This window comes from Balaenoptera physalus (assembly GCF_965194825.1).
Source record: "Balaenoptera physalus genome assembly, chromosome: 20".
Taxonomy (NCBI): domain Eukaryota; kingdom Metazoa; phylum Chordata; class Mammalia; order Artiodactyla; family Balaenopteridae; genus Balaenoptera; species Balaenoptera physalus.
Window position 1 is genome coordinate 3214520 of NC_138901.1, and position 17888 is coordinate 3232407.

Sequence of the window (17888 nt, forward strand, 5' to 3'; positions counted from 1 at the left end):
TTTTTTTGCCAACAGATCTGAAATAAAATAATTGCTAAATTAAATTTTTTAGACAGAAGGGAAATGATACCAGACAGAAATTTGAAACATGGAGAACCAAGAAAGAGCAAAAGAAATAGCAAATATTTAGGTAGAAATAATGAACGACTTCTTCCTTCTTGAATTCTTTAAACCAGTTGAAAGCAAAATTGTAACACTACCTGATGGGGTTTTTCAAGTATGGGGAGGGTTAATATATGACAACTATAGCACAAAGGGTGGAGGATAAAAAGAACTTAGTAAAGAAAATAGTAAAGTTTCTATTTTCAATGTGAAGTGGCAAAATTTTGATTATAAGTAGACTGACAAAAGTTAAGTATGTATATTGTAACTCCCAAGAATAATCACTAAAATATCTCTACAAAAAGGCATAATCAAAATCTCAATAGATGCATTAAAAAGGAATACAAAACAAGGGGATGGTTCAAATAAGCTAATAGAAAATAAGAAAAAGCAAACAAGAGGAGATAAGGAAACAGAGGGAAAAAACAAACAAGCAAAAATTTAAATGGTAGACCTAATTCTGAGGATATCAACAATTGCATTGAATATAAATGTCTAAATACACCAATTAAAAGACAGAAATTGTCAGAATGAGTTTTAAATGTGACTCAACTCTGTGCTGTCCATAAAAAAATTACTTCGTCAATAAAATGTTATTATGATCATATTATCAAACCCGTGCTACACGAGGCCTCGTAATGAACTCTCCTTATCTCTTCCTCCCATACATATTCTCCTTGCTCCACATTCTACTTCCTCAAGTATTACTTTCGTTATACAGTTTCTGTTGCCTATCATAGGGCCGGGCACAAAATAAGTTCTCAGTATATTCCTATTAATGTAAAATTTAATCTCCCCAAATTTCATTGACTACAAAGTGCCTGCAGGGTATTTGCTAATTTTCTTAAATCAAAATGGCTTATTTCAGGAAGAACTCTGAGTCAGAACAGCTTCATAAAACCATCTCATACTTTTCCATAATGGTCTATCCTACTCTGAAAACTTAAAAATGAAATTATATCGTAACTAATAAATATAATAAAATACAAATTATGCATATCATATTGTACATTTTAATAAAATAGACTAATGCATTTTCGATGATTTTTGTCAAGAATGTCTAACAAAAGACATATTTGATTAAGATCCCTCATTAAGTAATAAATGAACTAAAACTGATCAATCCTTCACACGTATCTTGCTTCTTTTTGAGGTTTTTCCTACAGTAACAACATCAGTTTCATCTAACATTGTTGACCATTTTCTATGTAAAAGACATATGCTACATTCCTTTTTTCATTTCCTCATTGAATGTAGAAATCTACAGGGTCAGTGTGGAGGGATAGAAAATGGATAGACTTTCAAATCTGAAGACCTGAGTTTGAGGCTTGAAGACTTAATTTACAAATCTCTTAAATTCTTTGAGTCTTTGCCTCCTGACCTGAAAAATGGCAATGATACTACAGCACCCCACTTACATCCCAAGGTTATTCTCAAGATCAGACTGCACTTGTCTAGCACTTCAAAGTCTTTAAGGAATTTCACTATCTACTTCTGGTTTAATGCTGTTTCTACTATATCAAGTAGCCATCTTAAAAAAATTATTTATTTATTTATTTATTTTTGGCTGTGTTGGGTCTTCGTTGCTGCACGCGGGCTTTCTCTAGTTGCGGCGAGCAGGGGCTACTCTTCGTTGCGGTGGCTTCTCTTGTTGCGGAGCACGGGCTCTAGGCGCGTGGGCTTCGGTAGTTGTGGTATGTGGGCTCAGCAGTTGTGGCACATGGGCTTCAGTAGCTGTGGCGCTCGGGCTTAGTTGCTCCGCGGCATGTGGGATCTTCCCAGACCAGAGCTGGAACCCGTGTCCCCTGCACTGGCAGGCGGATTCTTAACCACTGCGCCACCAGGGAAGCCCCTCGAGTAGCCATCTTTAAAGGGCTCTTAGGTAATGTGATTTAACTCTATCCATGTAGGTACCAAAACAATGGTTGTTTTACACCCCAATTATTCTTATTTTCATCAATATAATCTCTTCAAAGAAAATTGTCCCCTAGATCTTCTGTGAAATGCTTCCTTACACCCATGGAGAAGTCAGCATATAGGCCCCATGCCAGGATAAACAATAGAAAGTCAAGGGAAAGCCTGTGGGTTAACATGACAAGTCACTTGCACTAATAAATCATGCAACAGAAAAAATGAAGCCACATCTACATGGCGTCTAACTTGAGTTCCAGAAAGAGTCATTTTGCCTGAAAAGGGCACCTTCACTAGAAGGCTGACTCCTTGTATTAGTTTGCCAGTATTGCCACAACAAATCACTACAGACTAGGTGGTTTAAAGAATAGAAATTCACTTCCTCACAATTCTGGAGGCTAGAGGTCTGAGATCAAGGTGTCAGCAGGGTTGGTTTCTTCTGAGGTTTGTCTTCTTGGCTTGCAGATCCTTTGGTCTGTGGTTTCTATGTCCTAATCCCTTCTTCTTATAAGGACACCAGTCATATTGGAATACCACCCGCCCCCCTGCAATGATCATATTGAACTTTAGTTACGTCTTTAAAGACCCTACAAGCAAGTACAGTCACATTCAGAGGTACTGAGGGTTAGGACTTGAGCATTATGGACTTGGGGAATGGGGGACACAATTCAGCCCATAACAGCCACCCCTAATGGCGCCTTACCCAATTTTCACGGGTTAATAACTTTAAATTCCTTTTCCACCAACATTAGGAGGTTCTTGACTCACTCACTCAACATGTGCTATTGAACACGAGCTAATACGCTGGATTATAAATACGGCTCAAGTTGTGCTGATGCAAAGCAAAGACATGTGCAGCTGGACAGTCATCTCAGGAAACCAGAGTGAACAGGAGATGCTCCTTTCAAAATGTATCAGTTTGAAAACAAGTGGAAATTATGTTTGATGAGAACTTGGAGCAAACTCTCTCTGTGCTGAACTGGATTCTATTCTTGGCAACGTCCAGAGAGAGGCAGTTGCTGGAGAAATTATTGGGACTTTGACCCAGCAAGCATTCATGTCAATTACACTCAATGGGATTGAAACCGCATCTGAAGTCTGTCCGCAGAGGGTGAACCGCAGTGCAGAGGCCAGGCACAGTGACCCTGGTCACAGCGCCTTCCACTTAAAAGCATCAGTGCCTCCCAACACCTTGCTCTGCTATTTACAGTTACCAAAGAGGAGTTTGCTTACTTTCACAGATCGTCCTGTTGGGTTCCCCTGTTCTGCCTAGTTACTGACATTTTATTGGGGAAAAAAAAAAAAACAACCCCAGTTTCCAGAGCTTCCTCTCTCAGGCCATTCCAAGTAACAATTTCTATCATTTTGCAGTTTCCAAACAGCAGCAGATCAGAGAGCTTTTTTCCTATACCCTGAGGAACAGAACAAGTCACACTGTGTCTCATTAACATATATATATATATATTTTTAATTTCAAAGAAGAAATGGAGGAAAAGAGAAGGTTCAGGCTTCAGGCGATGCAAAAATCATTCAGCACAGCAAATAAATCAGCTTGAATTCTAATAAACAAACCTCTTTTTGGCTGCAACTAAACAAGTTTGCAAACTGATGGTCGTGTCTCTGAATTTGGTGAGGAATTGCATAACACAGCAGGTAGGCCAAAAAAGCACCAATAAATCAATCTTTACGAAACATAAAGTGAGACTTGGCAAAGCTGAAGAAGAAAAGGAAGAAGCCGAAACGTGCACATGAAATTTCCACATTAAAAACTCATCGCTCTTGCCTGGGTCCTGATGCAATTTGAAAGGAAACAGACAATTCTATAATTTTAGCAAAAATATTTATGGTACGGTATACAAGTTCACCCAAACATTCTCTCCCAAGTTCTTTCAAAAATCGGCCTTCCCCAGCAAAGGGGCTGCTAAAAGACATTTATTTTTAGTACATTTCAGAACATTCTGGATTCTAATCATAATAAAACACAAGTGTGTCTGTCCTTCCCACCTCCATCAAAGAGCTTTTTGACCAGATGCCCTTGGTTCCCCCCTCCTTTATACCACACTTTAGAGGGGAGCACATGTCTTAGAATCAAGGTCCTTGGAATCAAGGTCAGTTGGTCAACATTTCAAAGACAAGGTCAAACATCAGGTTGCAGCTCTAAGGGAAAAAAATAAAGAATTTAAATAAAAAACGCTGGTTTTAAATTCTGGCCCTGAGCAACCTCTGTAAGCTCTAGGTTTTAAGGATGCAATATTTGGGGGAAAATGTATATGAGTTTGTATGAAGAATTTATAAAAGCAATATAAAAGTAAATTATCTTTACATCTTACTGCTTTATTGTAAGGGTTGGATCAAAGGGGGAAAGGTGAGCAGAAAAATCTTTTATTTGTTCATTCATTTACACACTCAGCAGATATTTATTGAGAGTCTATATTTATTGAGAGTCAGGTTTGCAACAATCAAACTGAAGTCTCAGGGGCTTCCCTGGTGGCGCAGTGGTTGAGAATCTGCCTGCCAATGCAGGGGACACGGGTTCGAGCCCTGGTCTGGGAAGATCCCACATGCCGCGGAGCAACTGGGCCCGTGAGCCACAACTACTGAGCCTGCGCATCTGGAGCCTGTGCTCCGCAACAAGAGAGGCCGCGATAGTGAGAGGCCCGCGCATCGCGATGAAGAGTGGCCCCCGCTTGCCACAACTAGAGAAAGCCCTCGCACAGAAACGAAGACCCAACACAGCCATAAATTAAAAAAAAAAAAATCCAAAAAAACCCCCCAAAAAACTGAAGTCTCTGACCTCAAGGAATTCAAGCTCTAGTGAGGGAACAAGATGTGCCAGCTGGTGCTGGCCAGTGAGCATGAAAGCTGGGATAGAAGGATGCACGATGGGGTAATGAGAGAATGAAAGAACAGAATTAGTCAGCCAGGGAAAAGTTAAAACTATAAAAAAAAGTATTTTAATTTTAATTATTAAAAATTTAAAAAAAGATTTTAATCAAACAAAGGAGAACAAAAAATGAATAGTTCTCGGGACTTCCCTGGTGGTCCAGTGGTTGAGACTTCACCTTCCAATGCAGGGGGTGCGGGTTCGACCCCTGGTCGGGGAACTGAAATCCCACTTGCCTCAGGGCCAAAAAACCAAAACATAAAACAGAAGCAATACTGAAGCAATTTCAATAAAGGCTTTAAAAGTCGTCCACATCAAAAAAAAAAAAATCTTAAGAAAATAAATAAAATAAAAATGAATAGTTCTCTTTGGACCTTCTCTTACAAGTCTCACATTTGTGTACCCATCATTGAGGACATCCCTGGTTAATCCACAGAAACAAAACAGGATAATTTTATGTCGTGTCTAGTTTCTAAGCTTGCCCCCCGATTATCCCCTTTCTTGGTACTTGCACCCCCAGGGTCCTCCTTTCCGCTTGAATGTGAGTGAAAATTTTGACTGCTTCTAATTAGCAGAACGTGGAAAAGGTGATGGGTTATGACTTCCATAATTACGTTTTACGAGATAATAAGCTGTCTTGCTGGAAGATGCTCCCCGTGGCTGGCTTTGATAAAGCGAAGTGCTGTGTTGTGAGCTGCTCTACAGAAAGGCCCACACGACATGGAAGGGATTGCAGCCTCTGGTCAATAGCCTGTGAGAAACTGAGGCTCCAAATCAGGAGGTTGGGATTAACAGACACACAGGACTCTATATAAGATAGACAGCCAACAAGGACCTGCTGTAGAGCACAGGAAACTCTACTCAATATTTTCTAATAACCTATAAGGGCAAAGAATCTGCAAAAGGAGGTATATATACATTATATAGATATATAACTGGATCGCTTTTCTGTACACCTGAAACTAACACAACATGGTAAATCAACTATACTCCAATAAAAAAATTAAATTAAATTAAATAAAGAGTTAAAGATGACAGGGGAAAAAAAAGAAACCGAGGCTCCAAGTTCCAACAGGCCGCAAAATAACCTAATTCTGCAGCAGCCATGTGTGCGTGGAAGTGGATCTTTCCCCAGCTGATCCTTTTGTTTACACTACAGCCTCAGTCAACACGTGCATGGCAGCCTTTTGCGAGCCTGAAGCAGAGGGTCCAGCTAAGCTATGCATGAGCTCCCGTCACGGAAACAGCGACATCATAAATACACGTCGTTTTAAGTTGCTAAGTTTGCGATAATTTACTATGTGACCCGAGATAAATAATACCGTATATAATATGGAAAAAAGGGAATTCAAATACATAGATTCTCTCCTGTGTGGACATTATTCAATTTACTAAAAAAAAAAAGAAAAAAAAAAGATTTTAAGTGCAACTCTTTTAAGTGCAACTCTTTTAAGTGCAACTCTTTTAAGTGCAACTCTTTCAGGGAGATGCATATCCCATAAGGAGATACACATGTTCCTACCCATGGTGTCCTCAACTGAAGAAGACACAATTCAAATTTTCAGAGCAAGCACATTCTGACCTCAGAGTGTACATATTACCCCCTCTCTAGCTGACTCCCAGGCGTCTGCAGATGGTAAAATATGTCTCTCAACGACCTATATCTCCTTTGTCACAATACATTTCTGCAGGCAAAGCTCAGCTTTTCCCCAGAGAGCCCTGCGGCTGAAGCAAGTTGCGACTTTAAATTCCATGAATCCTACAGGTTCTTAACTCCCTTGTTTTTGAGAGATATAAAGCTCAGAGGGTTAAATAAAGGTGAAACTCTAAACTGGTGACTGGCAAACCTGTTCTGTAAAAGGCAAGACGGTAAATATTTTAGGCTTTGTAGGCCATGGGGTCTCCTCTGTTGTTGCAGAAAAGGAGCCCTGGACACAATCCATAAATACATGAACAGGACTGTGTTCCCATAAATTTTAGTCCCGTACACTGATGTTTGAATTTCACGTAATCTTCACATATTAAGCAATGTCAGTCTTTTGATTTTAAAACATCATTTAAAAGTGTAAACACATTCTTTGCTTATGAGACAAAGAAAAACAGCAGGTGGACCGGATTTGGCCTGACCCCTGCTCAAAACCATTAATTCCCAGGTGTGCTGTGTAGCAATCCCAGTGACTTCTAACGATCCTAATATTTTCCAAATTCAATTCATGTAATCCACATTTATTAACAAATTAGCATGGAAGGTATAAGAGGTGCTGGGAGTTTCAAGAAGGAGGTAAGGAAAGAAAGAGTTGGGGGGATCTGAGGCGTGGGTGGCATCCTATATGAAACAAACACTCGTGGGGCATTGCACTCGGAAAAGGAATGAACTTGATGCTTTACGTTGTCCTGGAAATTGAAGGGAAACATTAGGTGCTATGTAAAATCTAGGGACTGGTTTGCCAGGGTAGGGACTGACTGATTTCCATTTCATGATGTTAGCTCTCAGTGGTACAGAGAGTTCTCGTAACTCCCCTAAGGGTTACCGCGGGCTTTGGGAATAAAGTGATGCACGCATTCGAGCAGATCACACAGGCGAGCTGTACTCCTTGTGCCCAAGAATCTGGGTTCTCGGCCACGCTCTGCTCCCAGCATGTTGCGTCCTGGAGGCCAGTTAATCAGACTCATCAGGAGACAAGTGTAGGCACAGCCTTGAACGGGCAGTGTTGTTCTAAGGCTCTCGAAAGGGTGCTTCTGCCTTTTAGAAAGGTGAAACTTGTTCTAAAATGCATGAAAAGACCTGTTCGACTTGGAAAGAATATCACCAGCTCCTGAGCAAACATTTCCTTTATGATGTAGATGCTTTCATGTCTCTTTCAAAGTCTTAGGTCACTCCTTTAGCTTTAGGCTTTGTCTTACATAAGAAAAGGGAAATGGCGGGAGGGAGGGAGGGAGAAGGACGAGGTAGCTCTTCATAAAGGACCTTGAGCAAAGGATCCCTCTGGTCCTAAGGTTCCCTCCAGTTGCAAGAGTGGAGCTGCTTCCCTTTCGCTACTAGAATAACTCACCCCCAGTGCTCTCTATCCATTTTTAACATGCCTAAGCCCTCAGTGAGTGCTTTCTGAGTGTTCCTGACTACAGATGTTCCTTGTCCTTTTCTGAAGAATCATCTATATTGTCTTCTACTCTGGGCGCCCATCCAATATGAAGCTCAGATCTTGAATTCCCCTCCCAAAGAGCGAAAGATTTAAAAAAGCTGTCAAACAGACTCAGAAGACAGTGTCTGAGAGCATGTCTAAGTTTGTCTTATAGCAATTATGATGAAGTGAAACAGTAGCAATGTTTTATTTTTCAATGATAAGGGGAAAAATAAAAAAGCATTATGGGAGAAAAATAAGCTACAAGGGTGCAAGAACTCTTGAGACCATCATTTCATGTCTTTGATTCTGTGCAGACCTGTGCTCAGAAAAAAAATCTCCTGAAAGATAGTGAGTGAGTTTAGAAAAGCCCAGACTCTCAGTGGGAAACAAATAAAATCAGGAAGCCATTCCTAAGGCTTATTTTGAATTTCTCCCACTGTCATTTTTAACAGGGAATGTACGTTGAGATATTAGCAATGACACTTAGCTTCAAATGGGAAGAACCTTTGTCCTTCCTGAGCTGAATATTGCATGTGGCATACTCTCTACAGAAATTATTTTTGTCCTTCATCTACGAGAGCTAAAGTTCTGGCTTAGAAGCAGGATACTGGATAAAATTACAGATTCTTAAATAGACCTGGAAGGAACTTGAGAGCTTAACTGGAGGATCACTAATCTTGGAAACAACAATCTAGAATGTCCTGGTGACTTGAAGCAGTTTGCTCAGCTAGCTAGTGGATGCGCTAATTGGATCAAACAGTATTGGTGTCGGGTGTTTTCTCTTTTTTTTCCGATTTCAAAAATAGATCAGTTAGGTTCCCTTTATTCAACATCGATGGGCCTTTATACACAGACAACAGACTCTTGTTGTAGGAATGAAAAAAAAGACAGGATTAATGCTGCATCCCTTTTTCCATTGACCCAGGCAAGAGATGTATCCGAGTGCAGAGGGAATGGGATGTCCTTGTCTCGCCTCTTTAAGCAGATGGGGTAGGCTGGTAGTGAGGAAGGAGGGTAGACATTGTTCTCCAAGACCGCGGGTCCCCTACAAACTGGATCGTGATTTGCCTTGTTAACAGAGGGATAGTGATTCCCAGGGCAGGTCTCTGTAGGTGCAACACCCATGGCAAGAAACAGGTGTGGGTCTTATCATTTGGGGCTGCTCCAGGAAGACAGGGTCATATGACAGGTGTAGACCTAGCGCCTACGGAGAGAGGTAGGGGATCCCATCTGGGCTTCTGAGGACCAGGTGGGCCACGCATACTTAAAAAACTCAGCCAAATATAACATTTTGTTAAAGATAACATTCACACACCACTTCAAACTTAACATTGTCCTGCCAATTAAACTGTTTTGTTATAGTGTATTTGCAAGCACCGTTTTATACTTACATTCTGTAAATTGTAACTAATTTTAAAGACTGTTGAACAAAGAAAGGGATTCTCCTAGCAAATAGGCAGATGGAAGAGAAAATGCCATAAATCAGAAACCCCTAACTTTAAATTAATGAAGACGGGCAATATCCTACCTTGACTCCCAGGTAAGTGGTCTTTCTGGGACACCAGGAGTTAAGTTGCCATCGGACCAACTGTGTAGGTTAAAGCTTTACCTTCATTCTCGGTCTTCATTTATTCATTCTCTCTTATTCCATAGGACTTGAGAAGCTTACCACATTATGCCTAACAAAGAAAGACAATAAATATTAGGGTGATCCAGGTCGAAAAATAAAGTATGAAGATAAGGCCAAGGGTAGTATTAACTCACATGAAAATGAACACCAAACCATTTTATATTAATGCTAGACATGGATCATAGATTTGATTCTAAATTTTCTAGTAGCTTGTGGATAATCGACATATAATGACTGTATGAACGTGAGTGTGTGTGATTCCGTGTGTGTGTGTGATTGTATGTGAGCATGTGTGTGTGAGCATGTGTGTGTGTGCACATGCGTGAATGCATATGTGTGGATACACGTGTGAGTACATATAAGTGTGTGTGTGTGTGTGTGTGTGTGCCAAAGAAACATGCCTTTTCTTGCTACTGATAACTAAGGCATATGGTAACTGGTAGTCTGTGAATGAGTTCACAAAAGATTTGCGATTTCAATATTGCTCTATCTATACAGATTTCTCAACGAAAAGAAAGCTTGCCCATGCTATACAAAACAATAAATGATTTAAAATTTAAAACTTCAATCGAAAATAGTTTAAATTTTAAAATCTGAGATTTGTGTTACTTTTTTTGTGTTACTTTTATAGATCGTGATTTGCCTTATTGAAGTATGACTCGTTATAGTTAAATGAATATGAACTTAACTCTTTGAGCTCATATTGGCCTGGGCTGGGTGGCCATGAGAAGGTATAACATAGAATTTTCAAAAGGAGACAAGGATATCTATTTCAGAATATAACATTTCTTACAGATCATCCCAATAACTGTTAAAACACAGTGGGTCATTTCGGCTATGAGGTAGCTGAAGGATTACAGAAATCAGAATCGCTATTCATTTTATCTAGGGCCTCAATTCTCTCATCTCAAAAATGGAAGAATTGGTATCTACATGACTTTTTAACTTGGCCTCTGAATTCTTTGCCTCTTTTTACTGAGAAGCTAAGTGGGCGATGATATTCTTTCTGTTGTTGTCACTGTTTTCAGGACAATAACAAGAGTACTAGATACTGTTATTGAGTATTTGCATTATGTTAGACTCTATGCCTCAAATAATTTTATCTCATCCTCACATTAACTCTGAAAAATAGTTCTATCATACTGTTCCAAAGGAAGAAATAGGTTCTATAACTTGCCAAGGTCACCCAAGTAGTATACAATTTGAATTCAAGGTTAAAATCAAGAACTAAAATAACTTGTAGTTTGTTAATTCCATATTCTTTTGAAGCAATTCTTGACCACGTACTGTCAACAGAAGGTTAGAAGGTGAATAGAGTTAAAGAGTTCTGTGTGCATGTGACTGTGAGGGTGTTGAGGGATTATGGGTTAGATCTGATGTTACAGAAACGACCGGTCAGCTTAAGAAAGCAGAAGACGTGAATCACTTCAAAATGATAGTTTCTACCACACCGAGCAGAGACACAGAGAACCGAAACTTGGAAGTGCAAAGTTCCATGCCTTGTAAGAGGGGAAAGTATGCCGCGTCCTGGTGGAAGCAGAGCCAGCATTCAAATCTGTGTTTTATGTACTTCTGTCTTCATTTTGATAAAGTAGTTTAGTTCCTTTATTTCACTCTTCTTGTAAAAGGGAGTGGGGTAGAGATGGAAGCTGATGAGTGAGAGGTAATAAAAATTACCCATTATAAATGATATTTACAGCTGAAACTTAGAGCTGAAAATTATTGTTAAGTAGTCATGTGGGCTCAGGAATGCGCTTGAAATTCGGAACCGTTGTTTTTCCCTGTATGAGAGACATAACGAGTTTGCCAAAAACCATAGTTTATATGCATTTGTTTCCACCGTTCTTTCCTAACCTCAACAAACATACATGGACCCTAACCCCATGCTGTGTGTTTGCAGGAACGTACGAACACATAGCAATAGACTTTCTTGAAATCTCCAGAAGTCCTAGCTGCAAGATGGTTAGAGATGGTTAGAAATGTTTGCTCCGTCCCACCAACTTGCCTTTCTCCTCCACAAGTTCTTTGGGAACATTTCTCTTTTATGAGTTACAAGAAAGATTCCTGGCCTTAGAGGAAAGACAGATGAACAGATTAACCCCTACAGCATTACACTGGCTGCTTCTGGTCAGGCCGCCAACTGAGACTAATCTTTCCTTCTCTTCCTCGTATCCCTATATGAGGGAGGTGGTTTAATGAGGAAAACCATCATCAGTGGAATATTTATTGAGAAATTCAGACGTCGGTGCTACTCTTCCCTTTCCCCTTAGTTCTGGATTAAAAGAAATAAAGATTGGGAAACCTGATTATGCAATATTTGGTATATATGGTGGGTTGCTCATCCATGGTTGCTGGCCTTGTTTCTGTTGCCTTTATCCATCAGCTTGGGTATTTACCATACATTTCAAATGACAATTGTCATAGTTCAAGATTTCAGTTAGTGGGTTCTTTTGGGCTTCATAGAGCACTCTGATATATGACTCCATTATCCTAAAGTTTAGGATTCCTCAGATTAGGATCAAAATGCTGACTCTTCTTTAGGCATGCTGATAGAAACAGAAAGAAGTCCAAAATGATGATGCAAAACCCTGTTTTTTACAAAATAACTTCTCTGGCTTGAATTCAGCACCTGATGGAGATTCAGACTTATAAAACCCCCTACTAAGTAACAGAAGATAATGCTTACGGAGGTGAAGGGGACCTTGAGAGGGAACAGGATACAGCTTTTTGCCTGAATATCTAAGGTCAGGTGGTTACGAACAGGAAGTATATTCAAAATTATAATAACTGGTGTGATACAGGCATCAACCAATCTGAACGGACGGTGGTAGTCTGAAGAAGGATTCCAGAGGATCCACGTTGTTCCAGATGCTATAACCATTTTTTGCTGGGTAACAGAGGTTGGCCAGGGATACAGCCAGGGTGACTGGGGTATTGCAAGGTAGTCAGGGGACCCAGGATAATAGCTGCGTATGAAGCAATCTGGCTGAATTTCAATATTTTTACAAGGAATATGAGTCTTCTGGAGCAATCCATACTAATATTAGCCCTAGTGACACACACCCTCTTAGAATGAGACTTCTCTCCCTAAAGTATTTTTCATCTAACGCAAAGTTCTTCAGTACATTCATCTGAAATCTCCCTAGATTAACTAACCGTCCATTCTATGGTCCTCTCATAAGAACTCTTCACTGGTAAGAAAAGAGTAATTGCTTTTCATTTTTCTTCTCTTTTCTAAACAAAGTGCTGGAGCTAAGAAACCTTTGAGCTTTGGAGTAAGGCGTATGTGTTGGGATCAGAGATACTCGTGCCCTGTGTGTCTGAGCGCACGGTTTCATAAGTCAGAGCAAAACGTCTGAGTCCCTGGACAGTGTCTGCACACAGTGGGTGACCCACAAATGCATCGTGTCCCTCATTCATTTCGCCCGTGTCACACCACAGGGATTGGTCCCCAGCTCTGATCTCCACTTTAATTCAACAAGCAAATCCTTCGAGGAACCGTGTTTAGAGAACTTCCTCTTCATTGCGACCACTGCACCTAGAAGAGGACCACGTACCCACTTAACAATAAACAGCCACTGAACCACTCTCCTCGGCTTTTATTCTTAGGATTTACTTTCTACCCTTTTTATCAGTTTCTCCTTTTTCCCGGATACAGTCCAGATTCTCAACAGCCTTGCAGTTCTCGACAACCTTCCAGGGACACATGTGTGAAGAATAAAACTGTGTCACTGGAATCCATCTGAATATTTTAAAGAGTCTGATTTCCTCAGCTACTCTCTGTAAATCTTGTTCATCTAGGCTGACCGAGCCTTCATGTCCTTTTCTGATTTATGCTTCTTAGACATCTCAGATGTCACCACAGGAATCCACACACCCTCTCCCCATCCAAAAACAGCTGTAGACATGGAAGTTACCCAAGAACTCTCTTTAATTACTTTACTGATTCCTTATATAGTCATGCTGAGAGGCAGTGCAGGATAATGGTTAGAGGTACAGGCGCCAGGTCTCTGTATGGGTTCAAATCTGTTCTTCCATTTACTAGTTTTATGACTTTTAGCAATGTAATTAATCCCCCAAGGCCCGTTTCCCCATATATAAAATAAGGCTAATAATAGCAGCTACCGTATAGGGTCATTTTAAAGGTCATTTAGTTAATGCATGTAAGGAACTTAAATAGTACCTGGTAAACAATTAGTACTCAACAAAAGCTAGCAGTGGTTATTGCATGTTACCACTCTTCCCTGTCCTTCAGTTTAAATTAATAATGCACACATTCTATAGTTAAAGTTGAATAGTCAGATTATCTTGGAATTTCTGACACACAAAAAACATCCACAGGGCTAGCACAAGGATATTTATGGTGGCATTGTTAGTATTGTAGCAGATATTTCCACAACCTAAATGTCTATTAATTACTAGGGGGGATCGTAAAATAAATGTAAAAATAAAAATATATAGACTATATACCTACACTGGAGATTATCATACAACCATTTAAAATAATTCAATTTTTCTAAAATATGTTGTTAAGAATAGGAAAGCAAATTATAGAATAATATGTCACATAGGTAAAGATATTCAAAATACAAGCCATGTATAATACTTGTAAATAAATATATAGGAAGCAGTCTAGAAAGATCCACACAAACAAAAGAGTGATAACTTCTTTGGAAGGCAGTGGAGTGGGGCAGAATAAAATATTTTTGTGTGTTTTCTTTATTTCTGTATTTTAAAAATGTTAGGTAAATATATTTCTTGTATAATGAAACATCAAAATAAGAATAAGTGAAGTTAAAAACAGAAAGTTACTTTGAGCAATTTGGTTCAGTGGCATTGGAAGCTATTGACTTAAAAAAAAAAAAAAAATGCTGAACTCTCTTTCTTTCCAGGATTGAGAGAAACATCATGAGAGAAAGTCAGTTCATTGACTGAGTCAACACAGCTAATGAGCTCAAGTAGTTTGAATCAACGGCATCCTTTCTTAAGCATGTGCATATAAACAAGTCAATTACATGTTTTCAGATCAATACTAGGAGGACTAAGCTGGGCTTCCTCGTGTGCTTTTACAATCAAGCCCCTGTACTTTAAGGAATTAAAAAAAAAAATCCAGAGTTAAATCAATCTACGGAAATAATCTGTCACTTCTCTGTGTCTACGGAAGATACCTTACTCCTTTCTATGGTTATGGGGTTTTACTGTACTTAGATTCCATTCTTTTCTTTAGTATCTGGGACCTCATTTCTCAATGGGGAGCTTTTCCAAATTGAAAGCAAAAATATCACTGAGTTTTTTTGAGTTTGGGAAATGGTGATATTCTGACTTTACTGATTTTTTTCCTTCAATTTTATTTTTGGAAGGAGCTGTGAAAACATGCCCTGCTGTCGGTCACAAGCGCTTCTAAGGCCAACGAAGTGTTTATGAGCAAGGACTGAGTCTGTTGCACCAGCTGTATTGTCCTGCTCGCACTGAGAGATTGTAATCTATTTTGCGGGCAGGAACTCTGACCTTTGTTGTGCTGAAAATTCTCATAAACTCAGACAAGGAAATGTGAGTAACAGCAATATGCAAGCATTCTCCAGTGAAAACACGAGGTTTCCTGGGATCTTGCTGAGGTCTGAGTGAAGCATTGCTCCACAGAGACAGGAGAGAGAAAGCATAGTAATCCCACCACCCCTTTCCCCATCCAAAGTCTGGTACTGCTTCGGTGGCAGTATTGTTCCCTAACTGGGGGGGCAGGCATGCTCGCGGTGTTAATTGCAGGATGGTGAGTTCTGTTGCTTGGTGTTGGGATTAGGGCTTGGCCACTGGTGGACCTTAAGTGTATCTTTTCTTCCCTGGGAGATGACTTGGAAGAGTATGAATATAATTTAAAAGCACAAAGATATTCTCAAATTCAAAGAACCAACCGCCAGATTGGAAGAAATCAAAGCCTGCCAATTCCAAATACTGGGGGAAAATATAGAACAATGGAAACTCTCATTACACGACTAAAAGAGGGTGCAATTGGCACTATCATTAGAAATTAATTTCATTAGAAAGTTGAAAATGTGCACATCCTTCCTAGGTATAAACCAAGAATATGAAACACATATACAAAGAAACATGCATTTGTCTGTTTCTACAATGTAATCCCATATAGATGTTAAAAGGATACACGTGATAACATGGAAAATAAACAAAATGCTAAACTGAAAAACAAAACACACACACATAGGTTCAAATCCCAGCTTTACCAGTTACCAGGTGTATAATTTGGGGGCAGTTTTTAATCTCTCTGAGTTTTAGTCATCTTACCTGTAAACTAGAATTAAGAGTAACTTCCTCAAAGATATTGTAAGACTTTAAAATAACATGTCTAAGCAAATATTATATGATATCACTTACACGTGGAACCTAAAAAACAGTACAAATGAACTTATTTACAAAACAGAAACAGACTCACAGACACAGAAAACAAACTTATGGCTACCAAAGGGGAAGGAGTTGGGGAGGGATACATTGGGAGTATGGGATTAACTGATATATACTACTGTTATATAACATAGAAAAACAACAAGCATTTCTGTATAGCACAGGGAACTATATTCAATCTCTTGTAATAAACTCTAATGGAAAAGAATCGAAAAAAAGAATATAGATACATACAAACACATACATATCTATATGTGTAACTGAATCAGTTTGCTCTACACCTGAAACTAACACAATATTGTAAATCAACTGTATGTCAATAAAAAAAGACCTAGCACATCTAAGAAGGACCTGGCATATGCAGAGACGGAGGGCTCTCCTTTTTTCATTTGTAAACCAGTGACAACGGAAGTGTGGCTAAATTAAGAATGTGGAAACAATGTGGTAACATTTTGATAAGGTAAGGCTACTACGCATGTGAAAAAACTAGGATGGCATTGAACACGGCAGTTGTGATATTACGTTTCAGCACCCCACAGATCTCCTTATTCCATATCTGAGAGCCCATTAAAATGAAAGCAGTATAGCTGATTCACTTTGTTATAAAGCAGAAACTAACACACCATTGTAAAGCAATTATACTCCAATAAAGATGTTAAAAAATAAATAAAGCAGATTGCTCTCATTGGAATATTTATTCCAATTTATTTACTGTGTGATCATTGCTTTTTTGCAAATGTTGCCGCTGATATATCTAAATCCATCTCCAAAGTAGACTGACCTCATCACCCAGCCTTTGATTTATCCCTTAAACCAAGTATTGAGTACTGATAGCAAACCAGGCATGTTACGAGGTACTGGGAAGACAAAGCGAAAGAAGATATGTTATCTGATACCTAGTATAGTTCACAACCTAGTGCAGAGTTGAGAAGTGGAGGGACAACCGGAGAGGCAAAAAGTAATAGGGCAGGTGCTCAAGAGGCAAAGAGCCCTGGGAAGAAAGAGTTAAAAGCAGCTGATGTATCACCTGATTCCCTGACCTGACTTGATTTACATCTATCATAAAAATCTTCGCTTGGGATACAGGAATTCTGCATACTCTTCTCACACTAGCTAGCTCGTCATATTCCCCACCTTTTGCCAATCCATTCCTCTTCCTTCAGTCTTTGCAAAAGATGTTAAAGACACCTGGCTTCATAATAACAGTAGCAGCAATCTCAGTAAATTATTTAATGATATGAACTTGACTCTTGTATCCATTCAAAACATATTCACCCTACTAGAACAAGGTCATGTCTCCAGTCTACACTCATCTCAATTTTCTATGATCATCAATAGCATCTAGGTAAAAAAAAAAAAAGAAAGAAAAAAGAAAAAACCGAACAAGCCAAAAAACAACAAAAAAGCAAAAACTTTTATTTTTTATTTTATTGTTCCCCAAATATTTCATATCTTTTCTTAATTTAATATTTTTAAATTTTAAAGTATTTGGAACTTTTATTATAAGTTGCCTCCAGTTCACGTTTGCAAAAGGCTAGTTTCTTAGACGTATAAGAGCAGAGAGTAACATGTTTCCGCCACCAACCCTACTCCCACCCCAAATCCCACAATGCTACGCCCAAGGTAGATGTTATGTTGGAAAATACGCAACTGAATTTGCTTATTTTGTTGTCAGAGCTTACAGGGTTATTGAAACGGACTGAATGAAACATCTTCCCTATTTGTCTCATTGAACAAAATATAATAGCAGGGAGAGTTTCTGCTAATATTCATGTTTAAAAAAATGAGCATTAATAAAATAAGTTTCTGACTTCCTGAGCCC

General features: G+C 39.2%; 1 long non-coding RNA gene across 1 annotated transcript in view; it reads right to left on the reverse strand.

Moving 5' to 3' along the window:
* Nucleotides 1-421: 421 nt before the first annotated feature.
* LOC309650936 overlaps nucleotides 422-17888 on the reverse strand; it is a 43757-nt gene continuing 26290 nt past the window's right edge. Inside the window, exons 2-3 of the long non-coding RNA XR_014257836.1 lie at nucleotides 9551-9701; nucleotides 422-4170 (exon numbers count right to left, since the gene is read on the reverse strand). This is a non-coding gene — a long non-coding RNA (uncharacterized lncRNA). The remainder of the gene's footprint in view (nucleotides 4171-9550; nucleotides 9702-17888) is intronic.